The sequence below is a fragment of the Macaca mulatta genome, chromosome 8 (assembly GCF_049350105.2).
Source record: "Macaca mulatta isolate MMU2019108-1 chromosome 8, T2T-MMU8v2.0, whole genome shotgun sequence".
NCBI lineage: Eukaryota > Metazoa > Chordata > Mammalia > Primates > Cercopithecidae > Macaca > Macaca mulatta.
In genome coordinates this window covers 30,118,913-30,132,921 of record NC_133413.1, presented here as the reverse complement: position 1 = coordinate 30,132,921, position 14,009 = coordinate 30,118,913, and the positions used below count along the sequence as shown (strand labels likewise).

General features: G+C 48.5%; 1 protein-coding gene across 14 annotated transcripts in view; it reads left to right on the top strand.

Annotated features, from left to right (window-relative positions):
- Positions 1 to 149: 149 nt before the first annotated feature.
- The window catches only part of ZNF395 (zinc finger protein 395), a 42,149-nt gene continuing 28,289 nt past the window's right edge, over positions 150 to 14,009 (top strand). For 3 of the 14 annotated variants that reach the window (XM_077943353.1, XM_077943345.1, XM_028852498.2), the window contains exons 1-2: positions 150 to 431; positions 11,948 to 12,068. The gene's annotated coding sequence lies outside the window, so the exon portion shown is untranslated. Of the gene's footprint in view, positions 432 to 496; positions 611 to 843; positions 1,006 to 11,947; positions 12,069 to 14,009 lie in introns of those variants that run through there. The other 11 variants (XM_077943351.1, XM_077943347.1, XM_077943343.1 and 8 more) reach the window with 8 other exon arrangements.

Genomic DNA, 14,009 nt, shown 5'->3' with positions numbered 1-14,009 from the left:
CAATGAAACAACTTCAATTCTCCTTGTTACAAATTATCCAAAAGCCAGAGCCTAACGGTGCCAAAAGCAACCGGTCTTGTTTACGTAAGGCTTGAAGGCTAATAGTTAACTTTCTCCCATTTAATTCCAGCAACAGTAAATAACGCCTCACTTTACACAGAGGAGTGAGATGTCATGAAATAGGGAAGAAAACATTGAGTCCAAAGGAAAATGGGAAGGCGCTTTCCAGCTTCCTCCCCCTGGCGCGGGCATGGGCGCTTGGGGCGGCCGGGGCTGCGCCGCCTGGGTCCCCCCGGCCCCAGTTGAGCTCCCATCAGCGGCGCCCCAGCTTTCTGGCTCCCTTCCCGCCCTGGGTCGAGTCCGGCCCCTCTCGGAGAAGCCTGTCCCAGAGTCAGGCCTGGAAAAACAACAGCGAGAGAAACTTTGGCTCGGTGCGAAAAGCCAAGCCTCAAGTTTGGCTCGGGGCTGCAGCTGCCGGTTCCGATCGGGGGGCGGGGCGGGGTGTGTGTGTGTGTGGGGGGGGTCACCACTCGGTCAGGTTCAAGTGCGCATGTGCAGGAGGAGTCGCTCGGGCACTTATTGAGCGCCGACTGTCTACGAGCGGCCGGGGGTGTGTAGCCCAGGCGCGCGGGGGGTGTGCTGGGCGGGTGCGGGGGCGCGGGGGCGCCGAGGCGCGGGGGGCGGGCGGGGGTGTGTCCCAAGTGTAGCTGCTAGGCGCCGGCTGGCAGGCGGGCGTGCTGCTCCGCTCCCTTCCCGGGCGGGAATCCGGGCCGGGTTGTGGCCGCGGCCGCGTACGTGAGCGCAGTGTCCCGGGGAGGAGGGCAGGCCGGCCAGGTGGGCGCCAACCGAGCCTCGGCGGGCGGCCGGAGCGGAGCCGGGCCGCGGGCCGCGCCGGGAGGGCGGGCAGGGCCGCGGCCGCTGCAGCCCGGAGCTGAGCTAGCCGTCCGAGCCGAGCCGTCCGAGCCGGGGAAGCAGGGCGCGCGCTGCCGCTCGTGGCGGGCTGAGGTGAGCTATGCGGGGACCTAGCAGCGAGGCAGCCGGGGACGGAGACGGCCGCGAACTTCCCACGCCCCGCGCGCCCGCGGCTGTCGGGCCAGCGGCCTGGGGGGTCCGGGGGTCTGGGAGGCCGGGGCCGCGGCGGGCGGGGCGCGGGGCGCTGCAGCAGGGCCAGGGTGGCGGGTGGGGGTGGCTGCCGCTCCCGCGCGTCGCCTTGTTTACCTCGCCCGCCGCTGGCGCCCCCCCTCGGAGCCCCCTCCCGACTTCGGGCGGTCGGGACTTGCCCCTCGGAGGGACACGGACCGGCCCAGTTGCCCCTCCCCGGCCTTTTCCGGCGGGGCCGCCCGCCCGGCCCTCCCGCGCCCCGCGCGTTCCTGCCGGTTGCTGCCCACTCCGGCCGGCGCGCGAGGCCAGGCTGCGGGACGGGCGGGACAGGGGGACACACCCTCCGCCCGCGGGCGACCCGCGCCCCTCCCGCCCTGGCGGCCACCGCCCCCTCTGCCCGCGCGCTCTCGCCCGGTCTTGCCTCCCCCCGCGCCCCTGGCCCTCCCCGGCGGTGGCACCATGGGCTCACGCGGGTGCCCGGGGTGGGGGGGCCTGCACAGGGAGTTTGTCTTGTGCAAACAATTGCCAAGGCAGCGTTTTCTTCCCTGCCTGGGAGTGCAGGGCTCAGCGCCTTCACTTTGGAACTGACTCAGAGACCTAAAGAAGCCCACCTGGCCAGCGGGAAGGGGTAGCCGCCGCCTCCCGGTTTTGCGCAGCCCTGGCCAGTTCCCGGTGGCCTTGGAGGACTTCCACCGGGCAGGCGTTCCCATGATGCCAGGCTGCCAGGCGCGGGGGATTCCTGCAGGCCGGCGCTGCTTTCCTTAGAACCCCCTTTCTAGAAAGGTACACCTGGGGGTTTTGCTTCAAAGTGAGTGATCCACAGGTATCTAAGGCTTTCTTGACACCCTCCCTAGGCGTTGTGTAAACAGAAGCGCCTGGTCTCAAATACCTCGAAACACAAGGGAACATAGCCATTAAGTTCAACTCCACAGGTCCTTTTGGGGAGCTGCTGTGCTCTCAGCACGGTGCCAGGCCGTCTGGGAGGTGGGGGAGGCACCGAAGAGACCCCAGGCTTCAGGAAGCCTAGGACTAGGTGGAAGTGATTTCTGAGTCTACGTTCAAGTTAATGTGCAGTGGCTGCCTGAGTTAGTGGAGATGCTGGAGAGGGAGCATATCAGATAAAGGAAAGAGGAGATTGGGGAGGGGACTTGGAGTACTAAGTTTTGAAATAAATTATGCCTGTGGAGAGTAACTCACCCGTAGGGCCCAAAGACAAGGAGAGAAGTAAGTAACAGGTGGGATAATTTGCAAAGCGGGGCAGAGGAGCAGAGGCTCATACCTGTCTCCGGGAGGGAGGAGACAGAAGGTGTAAGAGATGATTCCCTCCCTCCCGGGCTTCTACCCTCGTAGAGGGGACAGAAGGATGTGAGCATGTGAAATCAGACGCCCAGAGAGGGAAGGGTGACTGTCAAAGTGCGAGGTGCAGAAATAGTTCTGTTGGAGTCAGAGAAGGGAGTTGTGGGCAGGGATCAGTCACCAGGACTGGAGGCTGATGCTCTTGAGATAGGCTGTGAGGTGGGAATGAACATGGCTTTCCTGAGAGACAAGGAGATGTCCTTGGCCAGACCAGGGAATGTATCCCGAACAGTAGGAGATAGAGATGGAGAGGAACAATGGTTGAGATTGTGAAAGACTTAGAAAGCCCTTTTGGTGATTGCATGCCACTGTGTGTGTCCTAAGGAGACATTTGAGGTTTTCGAGTGAGGGAATGGTGTAATGAACAACTGTAATGGAAGGGTTTTGGAAAGTCATGTTAGGGGGACACATCAGTGAGCAGGCTGTTGCAGTTGTAGGGTGGCCAGAGTTTGCACTAGATCATTGGAAGTGAAAAAGGTGGGTTTGAGAAATATTACTGTTGAAATAATCTGTTTACAGGGCAGGGTGAAGGGATGAGAGGAATGGAAATTAATTCTTGGTGGAAACTGATTCTATGCCAGGGCCTTGGAGCTGCTGTAGTTGGTAACTTGAGAAATCGGAAATGTGTATTTTGGAGAGAAGGAATTGACTACTCAGGCTATGGAGAAGTTTCTTGTGGCTGCTAAGATATCCAGATGTTAGTGTCCTGCAAGCAGCTATGGCTCTGAGATGGGAGGAGCCCAAGGGGGACAGTGTTGCAGAGGCTGCAGAAGCCGGGAGAGGGAAGGGGCTCAGAGGAGAAGTTGGGAGGCTGCTGGTAATACGGGGGCAGCGGAGGATGCCCCTGAGTGGTACTCAAGGCCTGAACCCAGGGGCTTCTGTTTCCCTCTGCTGCACTGCCATTCCCATGACATTGCTCGATTCTGAACCTGAAGTTGGAAAAGCAACTGTGGGCACTTGGGCCCTGAGCAGGATGGGGCTGTTGATTTTTCTAATGGTGAGTGTGGATTGGAGGTTAGAAGGGAGTAGAATGGGATTTGCTAAAGACAGTAAATTGCTGGGCTTTGAAACATTTTGAACTTCTCTGGGGTGGAGGGTGGAGGGTGGGGGGTAGGAGTGAGAGAGTAGGGGAGGAGGACATTAGCCCCAAGGATATTGTGATTCCCAGGGCTGTTCCAACCAGAGCCTGGCACCTTGCAGGTAGAGGGGAGCTGGTGCCTTTTTTCCTGAGCTCTGTTCATGTTGCAAGGGTGACACAGGGTGATTTGCTGAACAAATTCCCCAAGCCTCGACTTGCAACATCTGAATTTGAATGATGATTGCAGAAAGTTGTGGAATGAGCTGAGAATGTAATTACTGTTACTTAGCCTCCTTGTTTCTCTGAGATGCAGGATCAGTGAACTAGTAGAAGAGGACTTGGGAATCAGATATTTTTCTTTATAGAGTGTATCTGACTGTCCAAAGAGTAATTGCATGAAGCAGTGGTCAAGCTAATTTACTCATTGTAAAGCAGTGTCTACTGTTTTGACTGTGACTTACATTAAGAAATGAAATTTACATGTGACTTGGTACATACAATCATGTATATAAAAATCTGATGTAGGTTCCTAAAATACCTACCTCCCTTTGCTTGGTGTCATCTCCTCTGACGTTTCTATTTTCTAGTCTATTATTTTTCATTTAAAAACCTATTGTCTCCCAGTAAGTTGATCTAATTGTTCTCTAATGGATGATAACCCACAGTTTGAAAAATACAGAGAGTTTTCGCATTCAGTGAGTATTTATTAAGCCTTTTGAAGAGCTACTGTAGTACTGAAGGTGGAAGAAAGCATGAGGAAGGGTAGAAGATTTACAGTCTCTTTGGAAAGATGAGAGACACCTTGATTAAGGAGCAAGCCAAGATGATTAAATGCCAACGTGAAGAATAACTACCTGTGGGGTTCAGAGGAGGGGGGCATGTTCTGTGCTGGTGTGGCTTGGAAAAACGCCTGGGGACAAGGAAGGAAGTCTAGGCTGAACTGTTTTTGGTGTCTCAGGGTGCTACAGATGTGGGGAGGTATAGAGTGGGCAAAGCCTTGGAGTTAGGAATGTGTAAAGTCTAAGATTGTGTAAGAGAGAAGAACAGAGGGTTCTTGTTAGAGATGAGGGAGAAATCAAGTTGTTAAAGTGGGCTGGGGTCATATATAGGGCAAAGGTTGTAAACCGGTGGCCAGGGAGTGTTTTAAGCATACGGATGTGTTCTAGTTTGGACTACATAAAGTTGTTTAAAAATTGGGAAAAAATCCAGAAAAATCTCTGGATTTGCAGCCCTTTTAAAGAGTCAGATCTGGTGTTCATCTCAAGCTGAGAAGGCTGTCCCCTATGGACAGGAGACAGGCTCATGTTCCCCGGGCTTCTTTTTGCCACAGTCCAGTCACTTTCCATTCTCCACTTAGTCCTGTAGGCGTTTTGCTCTGCGACCTCAGTTTTCAAGAGACTCGAATGCCAGGCCAGGAAATTCAGGATTGCTGTCATGGGCTCTGGGTGGCCATTGAGGATTCTGGGTAGGAGTGTGGCATTATGGAATCCGAGATATTTCTGTGCACCGGATTGGTTTTAGGCAAGTCAACAGCACTTTTTGAGGAGCTGCTGGCTGGGACTTTGAAATATTTTTATGATGATGGGAATGGAATTATAAAGGGCTTTAACCTGTGTTCTTCATAGTAAGGCAAGTTTCAAGTGACCCCAAGATTTCTCCAGCCTTCCCATTTTCCACTTCTGACTGGCAGGGATCTCTGAGAGTGATGTTGAGGTCCTACCTTGGTGAGTTGTGAGTCACAGCCATCAAGTGCCATATGATGTACAATTCTCAGGAGCCTGGTATCGATCCAAATGGCTCCCAGCAAATGAGGCTGATTTGGGGTCTAGCTGAAGTGAGTAAGTTCAGGACTCTGTGACCTAGAATAGTCTGATTTACCACCCAAGACTGAGCGCTTGCCCCAGATGAGCCACTGGTGAGAGAGACTGTCCAATAGTCACCCTGTTGTTTACAGGTGGGACTAAATTCAATTATTTAAAAATACTGATCCAGCTGTAGTGGCTCATGCCTGTAATCCCAGCAGTTTGGGAGGCTGAGGCAGGAGGATTGCTTGGGCCCTGGAGTTTGAGGCCAGCCCGGGCAACATAGTTGAGATCCTGTCTCTACAAAAGAAAAAAATCTAGCTGGGGCCGGGCGCAGTGGCTCACGCCTGTAATCCCAGCACTTTGGGAGGCTGAGGTGGGCAGATCACGAGGTCAGGAGATCGAGACCATCCTGGCTAACAGGTTGAAACCCTGTCTCTACTAAAAATACAAAAAATTAGCCAGGCATGGTGGTGGGCGCCTGTAGTCCAAGCTACTCGGGAGGCTGAGGCAGGAGAATTGCATGAACCCAGAAGGCTGAGGTTGCAGTGAGCCAAGATCGCACCAGTGCACTCCACTCTGGGCGACAGAGCGAGACTCAATCAAAAACAAAAAAACAAAACAACAGACTAGCAGAGTGTGGTGGTGCATGCCTGTACTCCCAGCTGCTCAGGAGGCTGAGGCAGGAGGCTTGCTTGAGCCCTGCAGAAACTGGAGGCTGCATTGAGCTGAGATCATGTCATTGCACTCCAGCCTGGGCAATAGAGTGAGACCCTGTCTCAAAGAAAAAGTATACTGCTTTTGAAACATTAACAAAATGAAACTGAAGTGCATTTTGTTTAACAATGTGTGGCTATAGGATGCAAGGATAACCAGAAGCCAGCTGAATCATATAGAATTAAATCTATTTCCTGTCTTATATGGTGGTTTGTTTACTAGGCCAGAGAATAGTGCAGCGACTATGGTACATTTTGGCTTCAGTAAAGTATTTAACAGTTTCTTGAGGTATGATGGTCCATATTAAATCATAAGTGGTAAGATGTGGGCTGGATGGTGTTATTAATTTAATTTAACAATCCTATGTGAAACTGTTAATTATTGGCACTGAGGCAGCCTGGAAGGAGATCTGAAAATGAGTACAGTAGGGTTCTATTCTTGGCCTTGATCTGTTCAACATTTTCCCAGTGTTGGCAGTGAAGACACAGAAGGCACGTTCATCAGATTTGTTAGTGGCGCAGAAGTGGGAGGGATTGCTGGTTTTGCAGACAAATCAAGGTTCAGAGTCGTCTAGAATTAGGGGTACTCATTAAAAAGAAAACAGGAAAAAACTCAGTGACGGATGAATTTAAAGTCTTATTTAGGTTTACAAATTTGAATTGTGGCGTTCTGAGATGTTCGTATATCCTGATAAGATAATACCACTTCTGGGGATGTACCTGAGACCATATCCACAATGTTGATGATGAATTATGCACAGAGATTATTCAGAGATTTTTAAAAAAACTATAGCAAAAACTTGGGAATAACCTAAATATCCAATGGTGTGGGCTAGAGGTAATACATAAGTGAATTCTGATGTCTTTAAAATAGAATGTTATGAAGTTATGAAAAATAACGTTTAGGAATAGCTTTCAAATAACAGGGAAAAATGTTTTCACCAGAAGTTAAGGGACATCTACATCTACATTTTCAAATGTTAAGAAAGCAACGTGTTTAGAAAATAATTGGAAGGAAATACACCAATAATAGTAATATCAAAATACAAATACTGGTTGCTTCTGGATGGATTAAGGCATGCAACTCTTTTTTTTTTTTTTTTAAACGTTTGTATTATTTGTCTTTTCTGTAGTTGTGTATATATTCCACAGTGGGGACATCTGCAATTTTTAAAACTTTTTATGATTCAAGGACAAGATAGGGTAAAGAAGATGATTCATTCAGTGATTAATCTCGAGTGCCTGCTCGCTGTGTGTCAAGCTCAAGGTTAGGAACTAGAGTCACAGTTGAAGACAGAGTCCTTGACCGCTGGTTGGCGCAGGTCCACTGAGGAGGGGCAGGGCATGGAGAAGAAAAAGCATCGGGATTTTTCTGTTGTTCGTCAGTTCACTGTGAGCCTTGAGTGGGTGAGGCTTTTATTTTTATTGGTTTATATTTTTATTTGTTTTTATTTTTATTTTTTTCAGAGAGTCATGAGTCTTGCCATGTTGTCCTGGCTGGATTCGAACTCCTAGGCTGAAGCAATCTTCCTGCCTCAGCCTCCCAAGTGGCTGGGTCTACCAACATGGGCCACTGAGCTTAGCTCTAAGATACAGCTTTAAAAAAATTGAATGCAGTTTATAATGGGATCAGAAATTCAGCGATCTAATCATAAGATCTAGTCTTAATGACGTTGGCTGGTCAGGTGACATTTGGACACCGGAGAGCCAAGAGTTAATAGGGACATGAGCAAGCAAGACTTGATCCTGGAAAGGAGTCTGGGATGCTGTAGGATAGGGAATAACTGAACTACATTTATGCTTTGGGTACACAGTAGCACCTTCACATATTTTCCTGGTTATCAGACATAGGAAGGAGGAGACGTTCATTTTTGCTCCTGGTGTTGGAATGCAACCAGTAGATGGAACAGTCACTTTATTCTCTGTAGCTGCAGATTTCTCATTTATGGCATGATTACGTGATTCCTTGTCTGTAGAATGATCAGTGATCATGCTGAAGTTCATAGACTTTGAGGTCTCCTTTAATCCGAAAGACCGGGACAGCAGATTTCAGTTCAATATGAAAAAGGATTTTCTAACTGGCAGATCTGTCCAACAGAGGAAATGTCTGCCCAGGAAGTAGTGAGCTTGCCGCTGTTGGCGGTATTCAAGTGGGGCCGAATGCTGTTGATTAGGAATGCGGTAGAAGAGGAGGACAGGAATTAGGCTGACCTCCAAAGTCTCTTCCAATTTCTAGGGTCAGTTATTTAGTATGTGACTTGTCAAAGCTGAAAGACAGATAGAATAGGGGCTTTACCCTCCAGTGGCAACTATTTGAGTCAATATCATCAAGTGTGTTCTTTAAAAAATGTTTATAAATAGGTTCCAGCATCTTTGAGAGACCCTTCTGGTATCATTTTAGAAAGGATGGAAAAAACAAAACAAAAAACAGGCGAAGTGCATTGACTCACGCCTGTAACCTCAGCACTTTGAGAGACTGAGGTGGGTGGATTGCTGGAGCCCAGGAATTCAAGACTGGCTTGGGCAACAGAGAGAGAACTTGTCTGTGAAAAAATAGAAAAACTAGTCAAGCATAATGGCACACCTGCCCGTGATCCCAGCTACTTAGGAGGCTGAGGTCGGAGGCTCACTTGGGCCTAGGAGTTTGAGGCTGCAGTGAGCCAGGAGCAGTGAGCCATGATCGTGGCACCACTGCACTCCAGCCTGGGTGACAGAGCGAGACCTTGACTCAAAAAAAGGAAACAAAGAAAGGATGAAAACTATTTTAAGTCAGGTCAGAACTCAGTTTGTGACCCTAGGGCTGCTGCAAATTAAATTTTGTCCTTAGGAAAAACGAGAAGGTGGAGGAGGGGAAATGGCCAATAATAATGAACAACACAGATTGACATGTAGAAGGTTAGTGGGATCATGCTGGGTGCGGTGGCACACGCCTGTAATCCCAGCACTTTGGGAGGCAGAGGCGGGTGGATCGCTGGAGGCCAGGGGTTCAAGACCAGCCTGGCCAACATGGTGAAACCCCATCTCTACTAAAAATACAAAAAGTAGCTGGGCGTAGTGTTGCTTGCCTGTAATCCCAGCTACTCAGGAGGCTGAGGCAGGAGAATGGCTTGAACCCAGGAGGCAAAGGTTACAGTGAGCCGAGATCACGCCACTGCACCCCAGTCTGGGCAACAGAATGAGACTCCAGCTCTCAAAAAAAAAAAAAAAAAAAAAAAAAAAGAATAGTGGGATCATCATCACGCCACTTCTATTTGGGATGATGACTAAATGAAGAGGGGGCTGTTAGTGGGTGCTGGGTCCTCTGCTTGGCCGTGGAGGACATGGAGTGACCTTGAATGTCTCTTCCCACTTCATGTCCCGCACTGTGGATTTGTATCCCCAGGAGCACCTTGCTCAACACCATCCTGACACCAGTGATGAGACGGAGCCCTCTGATTGCTCTGCAGTTTAGCGATAAAGAGAATACAGGGCAGATCAAGTTAAAGATGTTTTAAAGTGAGATTTTCCAGGAAAGCATATGTTTAGTTTATATCAGACAATACATTTGTAATTTGAATTAAAAACATTTTTTTATGAGACAGGATCTTACTCTGTTGCCAGGCTGGAATGCAGTGGCGCAATCATGGTTCACTGCAGCCTCGACCCACCGGGCTCAAGGGATCCTCCCACCTTAGCCTCCCAAAGTGTTGGGATTACAGGCATGAGCCACTGCTCCTGGCTTAAATTTTTAAAAAAAATTTTGCGGGCCGGGCGCGGTGGCTCAAGCCTGTAATCCCAGCACTTTGGGAGGCCGAGGCGGGTGGATCACGAGGTCAGGAGATCGAGACTATCCTGGCTAACATGGTGAAACCCCGTCTCTACTAAAAATACAAAAAACTATCCGGGCGTGGTGGCGGGCGCCTGTAGTCTCAGCTACTTGGGAGGCTGAGGCGGGAGAATGGCGTGAACTCGGGAGGCGGAGCTTGCAGTGAGCCGAGATCACGCCACTGCACTCCAGCCTGGGAGACACAGCGAGATTCTGTCTCAAAAAAAAAAAAAAAAAATTTGCGTATGTATTACTTATAGCTTACATATGATTTTTTTTTTTTAGTTTAATTCTGCTTAACTTTCACTGAAATATATGCTTTATTTAGAATCTGCCCTGATTATTTAAAACTTTTAGATTCCTCTTCCTGATATTTTTGGATTACTTTTGTTGTTGTGCAGGTTACTGCTAGGGCTAAATCACTTAGCAAAAGTTTCTTAGCTCTGCAAAGAGAATAGAGGTTTATCTCATCTTTGGAGAATATCGTAAGATGATTTTTGTCTCCACGTGATTTATGCTTGCATTTTGGCATTTGAGAAATCAGTATTTGGCAAGAAAGTGCTCTCTTTATATGGGCTGAACCAATTTTGGGGTGCGCTGACTTAACAAATGGCAGTTTTAGATGTATGTGAAAAGCATAGGCAGGACCTAATTATTTAGAACTAGAGTTGAAAATTTTTGTACACTTAATGACAGGCCTGAGTCTCCTTTGTCTCTGTATCATTTGTGCCCCACATGGTGTCTGTCACATCACCTGTGCTTGTTGAATTGCTGTAATTTGGTTCCCTGGGCTACATAGTGGGTTTTGGGGAAAGTTAGGCTAAGAAGTCCTTTTTTTTTTTTGAGACAGTTTTTTGAGACAGAGTCTTGCTCTGTTGCCCAGGCTGGAGTGCAGTGGTGTGATCTCAGCTCACTGCAACCTTTGCCTCCTGGGTTCAAGCAATTCTCCCTGCCTCAGCCTCCCGAGTAGCTGGGATTATAGGCTCCCGCCACCATGCCCAGCTAATTTTTGTATTTTTTAGTAGAGACAGGGTTTCACCATGATGGCCAGGCTGGTCTTGAACTCCTGACCTCAGGTGATCCTCCCACCTCAGCCTCCCAAAGTGCTGGGATTACATGTGTGAGCCCGGCCTTTTTTTTTTTAGACAAAGCAAAATATGATAAGAAATAATAGTTCTCAGCTGGGCATGGTGGTGCACTCTTGTAATCCAAGCACTTTGAGACTACCTGTGGTGTCAGCTGCTTTGAGAGGCTGAGGTAGGAGGATTAATTGAGCCCAGCAGTTTGAGACCAGCCTGGGCAACATGGTGAAACCCCATCTCTATAAAAAATGCAAAAATGAGCTGGGCGTGGTGGCGTGCACCTGTAGCTACTTGGGAGGCTGAGGGAGGAGGATCACCTGAACCCGGGGAGGTTAAGGCTACAGTGAGCTGTGCTGGTGCTACTTCACTCCAGCCTGGGCAACAAAAAGAAAAGGAAAAAGAAAAACAAAACAAAAAAACCCAGTTGTCAGCTTTTTTGTCCTTTGAGTATCAGGAAGCCATATATACAACTCTCTTAGTAAAAACAACCACATTCAGTCAGTGGCTGCTTGTCAGCGTGCCGGAGGAATTGCAAACTCCCTCTCCTCTATTTTTCTTCTGCTGAAAATGAATTGCTCTTGGTGTGCTGTTCTTAAATTCATGTGTCCTGCGTCCATTTTAATCTTGTTATCTATTTTTATGGTGACTGTCGCCATGGTACTCATGCTCCTTGCATAGCACAACAGAGATTTCCGACGTCTGATAGGACAGCTCAGAGTTCTGCTGCAGCCGGAGAGAAACTGTGTGTGAGGAGTTATTTTTTTAATTGAGGTGTAATTTACATACAGCACAGATCTTAAGTGTGCTGTTTAATCAGTTTCGACACATACATACGGAGACAGAACATTTCCATCACCCCAGATGAGTTCCTCATGACCATTTCCAGATAAGCCCCACCCCCAACCAGAAGTACCACAAATCTGATTTCTATTGCCATAAGTTAGTTTTGCTCGGTAGGTTCTAAATATTATAATTTGTCTCTCTCTCTCTGTCTCTCTTTTTTTTAGACAGTCTTGCTCTGTTTCCTAGGCTGGAGTGCAGTGGCACAATCACGGCTCACTGCAGCCTTGACCTCCCCAGGCTCAAGCCATTCTCCCACCTCAGCCTCCCAAGCAGCTGGGACCACAGGTAGGCACCACCACACCCGGCTAATTTTTAAATTTTTTGTAGAGACAGAGTCTCACTATGTTGCTCAGTCTGGTCTCGAACTCCTGGCCTTAAGTGATTCTCCTACCTTGGGCTCCCAAAGTGCTGGGATTATAGGCATGAGCTACCTGTGCACAGCCAATTTTGTGTTTCTAATTACTGTATAGGTGGTGCTTTGAGGAGGGGGAGGGGGTGCGTGTCTGTGTTTAAAAAGCAGTATCCTATATAGTTAGGAGTCCCCAGTGAGTGAATAATAATGTTTTATTAGACTTTGTGCAATGGGATGTTCAGATTCTTTTTTCTCATTAGCTCAGGGGATTTGGATTTATGTTAGGAATCCTGATTCCCAGCTGAAAGAGTCAAAACCACAGGCAGCTAGGCCTGGTGTGGAGGAAGCGTGATTGGGCAAGGGCTGGCTTATTAGGAAACGTGTGTGTTGTGTTGGAGTGCTGCAGTGCTGGGTTAGAAGAACTGGAATTACTCCTAGGACATCCCTTTTAATGACCAGAAGTCCCATTGACATACTTTCTCTTTTTTCCCTGCCTTTTCCTTGAACTAGCATATAAATTTAACAATCCACAGAGTTGCAGAGTTGGGCTTATAATATTGAAACAGGATCTGTGCTGCAAAGCCCACTGCTGACTGGAAACGCAGATGTGCACTGCCGAGCTCACAGCCCCTGGGAAGCGTGGGCCAGATTCAGGGTGAAATTGCCCCCTAACATATTATTGAAATGCATTGAACAGGGCCTGTTTCTTTTCTTTTTTTAAAAAAAATTTTAAATGAAATTTTCGTTGCGCAAGTTAGTACATGAACACATTCTCCGTAGGGGAAGAATGCAAAACTTCTCGAGCAAGCAGAAAGTCTTTCTTGATGACTGTTTCTAATCCCAGTCCCTTCCCCAGAGGTCGAGCACTTTCATGGACTTGCTGTTCTTCAGATGCCTCACGTACATCTATACCTCTAGGACTTACAGAAAGTTAAGTGCATTGGCTGCGGATGATTACATAAGGTCTCTTTACTGAATTGCCTCTCCCTCCCTCAACAGGGTGGTTGGCGATAGTTCTCGGCCGCTACACAAAAGTCTTGATTTTGTTTAACTCCTGCCCGGTCTCCCTTACAATTAGAAGGCTACACAATTACTTCACCTTTCCCTAATTCATGGGCACTTCAGTCATTTCCAGATCCTTTACTGTTAAAAACGCTGTTACCAAAAAACACTGCTGCACAGACCTCTATAGCACCTGTGAGTTTTCTGTAGGGTAGGTACCGAGAAAGTGGAACTGCTGGGCCATAGGGTTCTTGAATTGTACATTCTAACAAAGATGCATCGTGGGGTCAGTTCCTCGCTTAGAGTTACTGTAGACTGAGGAATGCCTGCCCTGTGCTCAGACATTAAGCAGTTATTTGAAGACGAGGGGGCAGAATTTAGAGTGTGTTAGGTGAGTGCTCACTGGCCTCACAGGTCGCACATACTGTTGCTGGTCTGTGGGAAGGGTTGGTGTTGGGAAAGGCTCTTCTGGGCCTCCTAGTTAATTCTGCCTGGTCCCCGCCCCCCAACCCCTGAGGACTTTGACCCGTATATTGATAGTGGTTGTGTGGAAAAGAATCACAGGCTGAACAGGCAGCCCATTGTGGACTCTGGATGGGAAATTCTAAACTCAGTTCATTTGGCCTGGAGACCTTCACCGCACCTGCGGTTCTTCTCCAGGCTGCCTTTGTAATCCAGTGTGGCCTAAACACTCAAGCAAAGTGTGAGGCATTTGGAAGCATGTTCTTTAAAGGCATCTAGAATGCTGCCACGTGGCCGTTATTAGCAGTTTATGTTAATTACAGAAGAATGGCGTGTGCCTCTGTTATTTACATTTCTGGCCTTCATCTCTAGCTCTCTACAGAACTCGTGGAAAACATGAGAGTTAATCC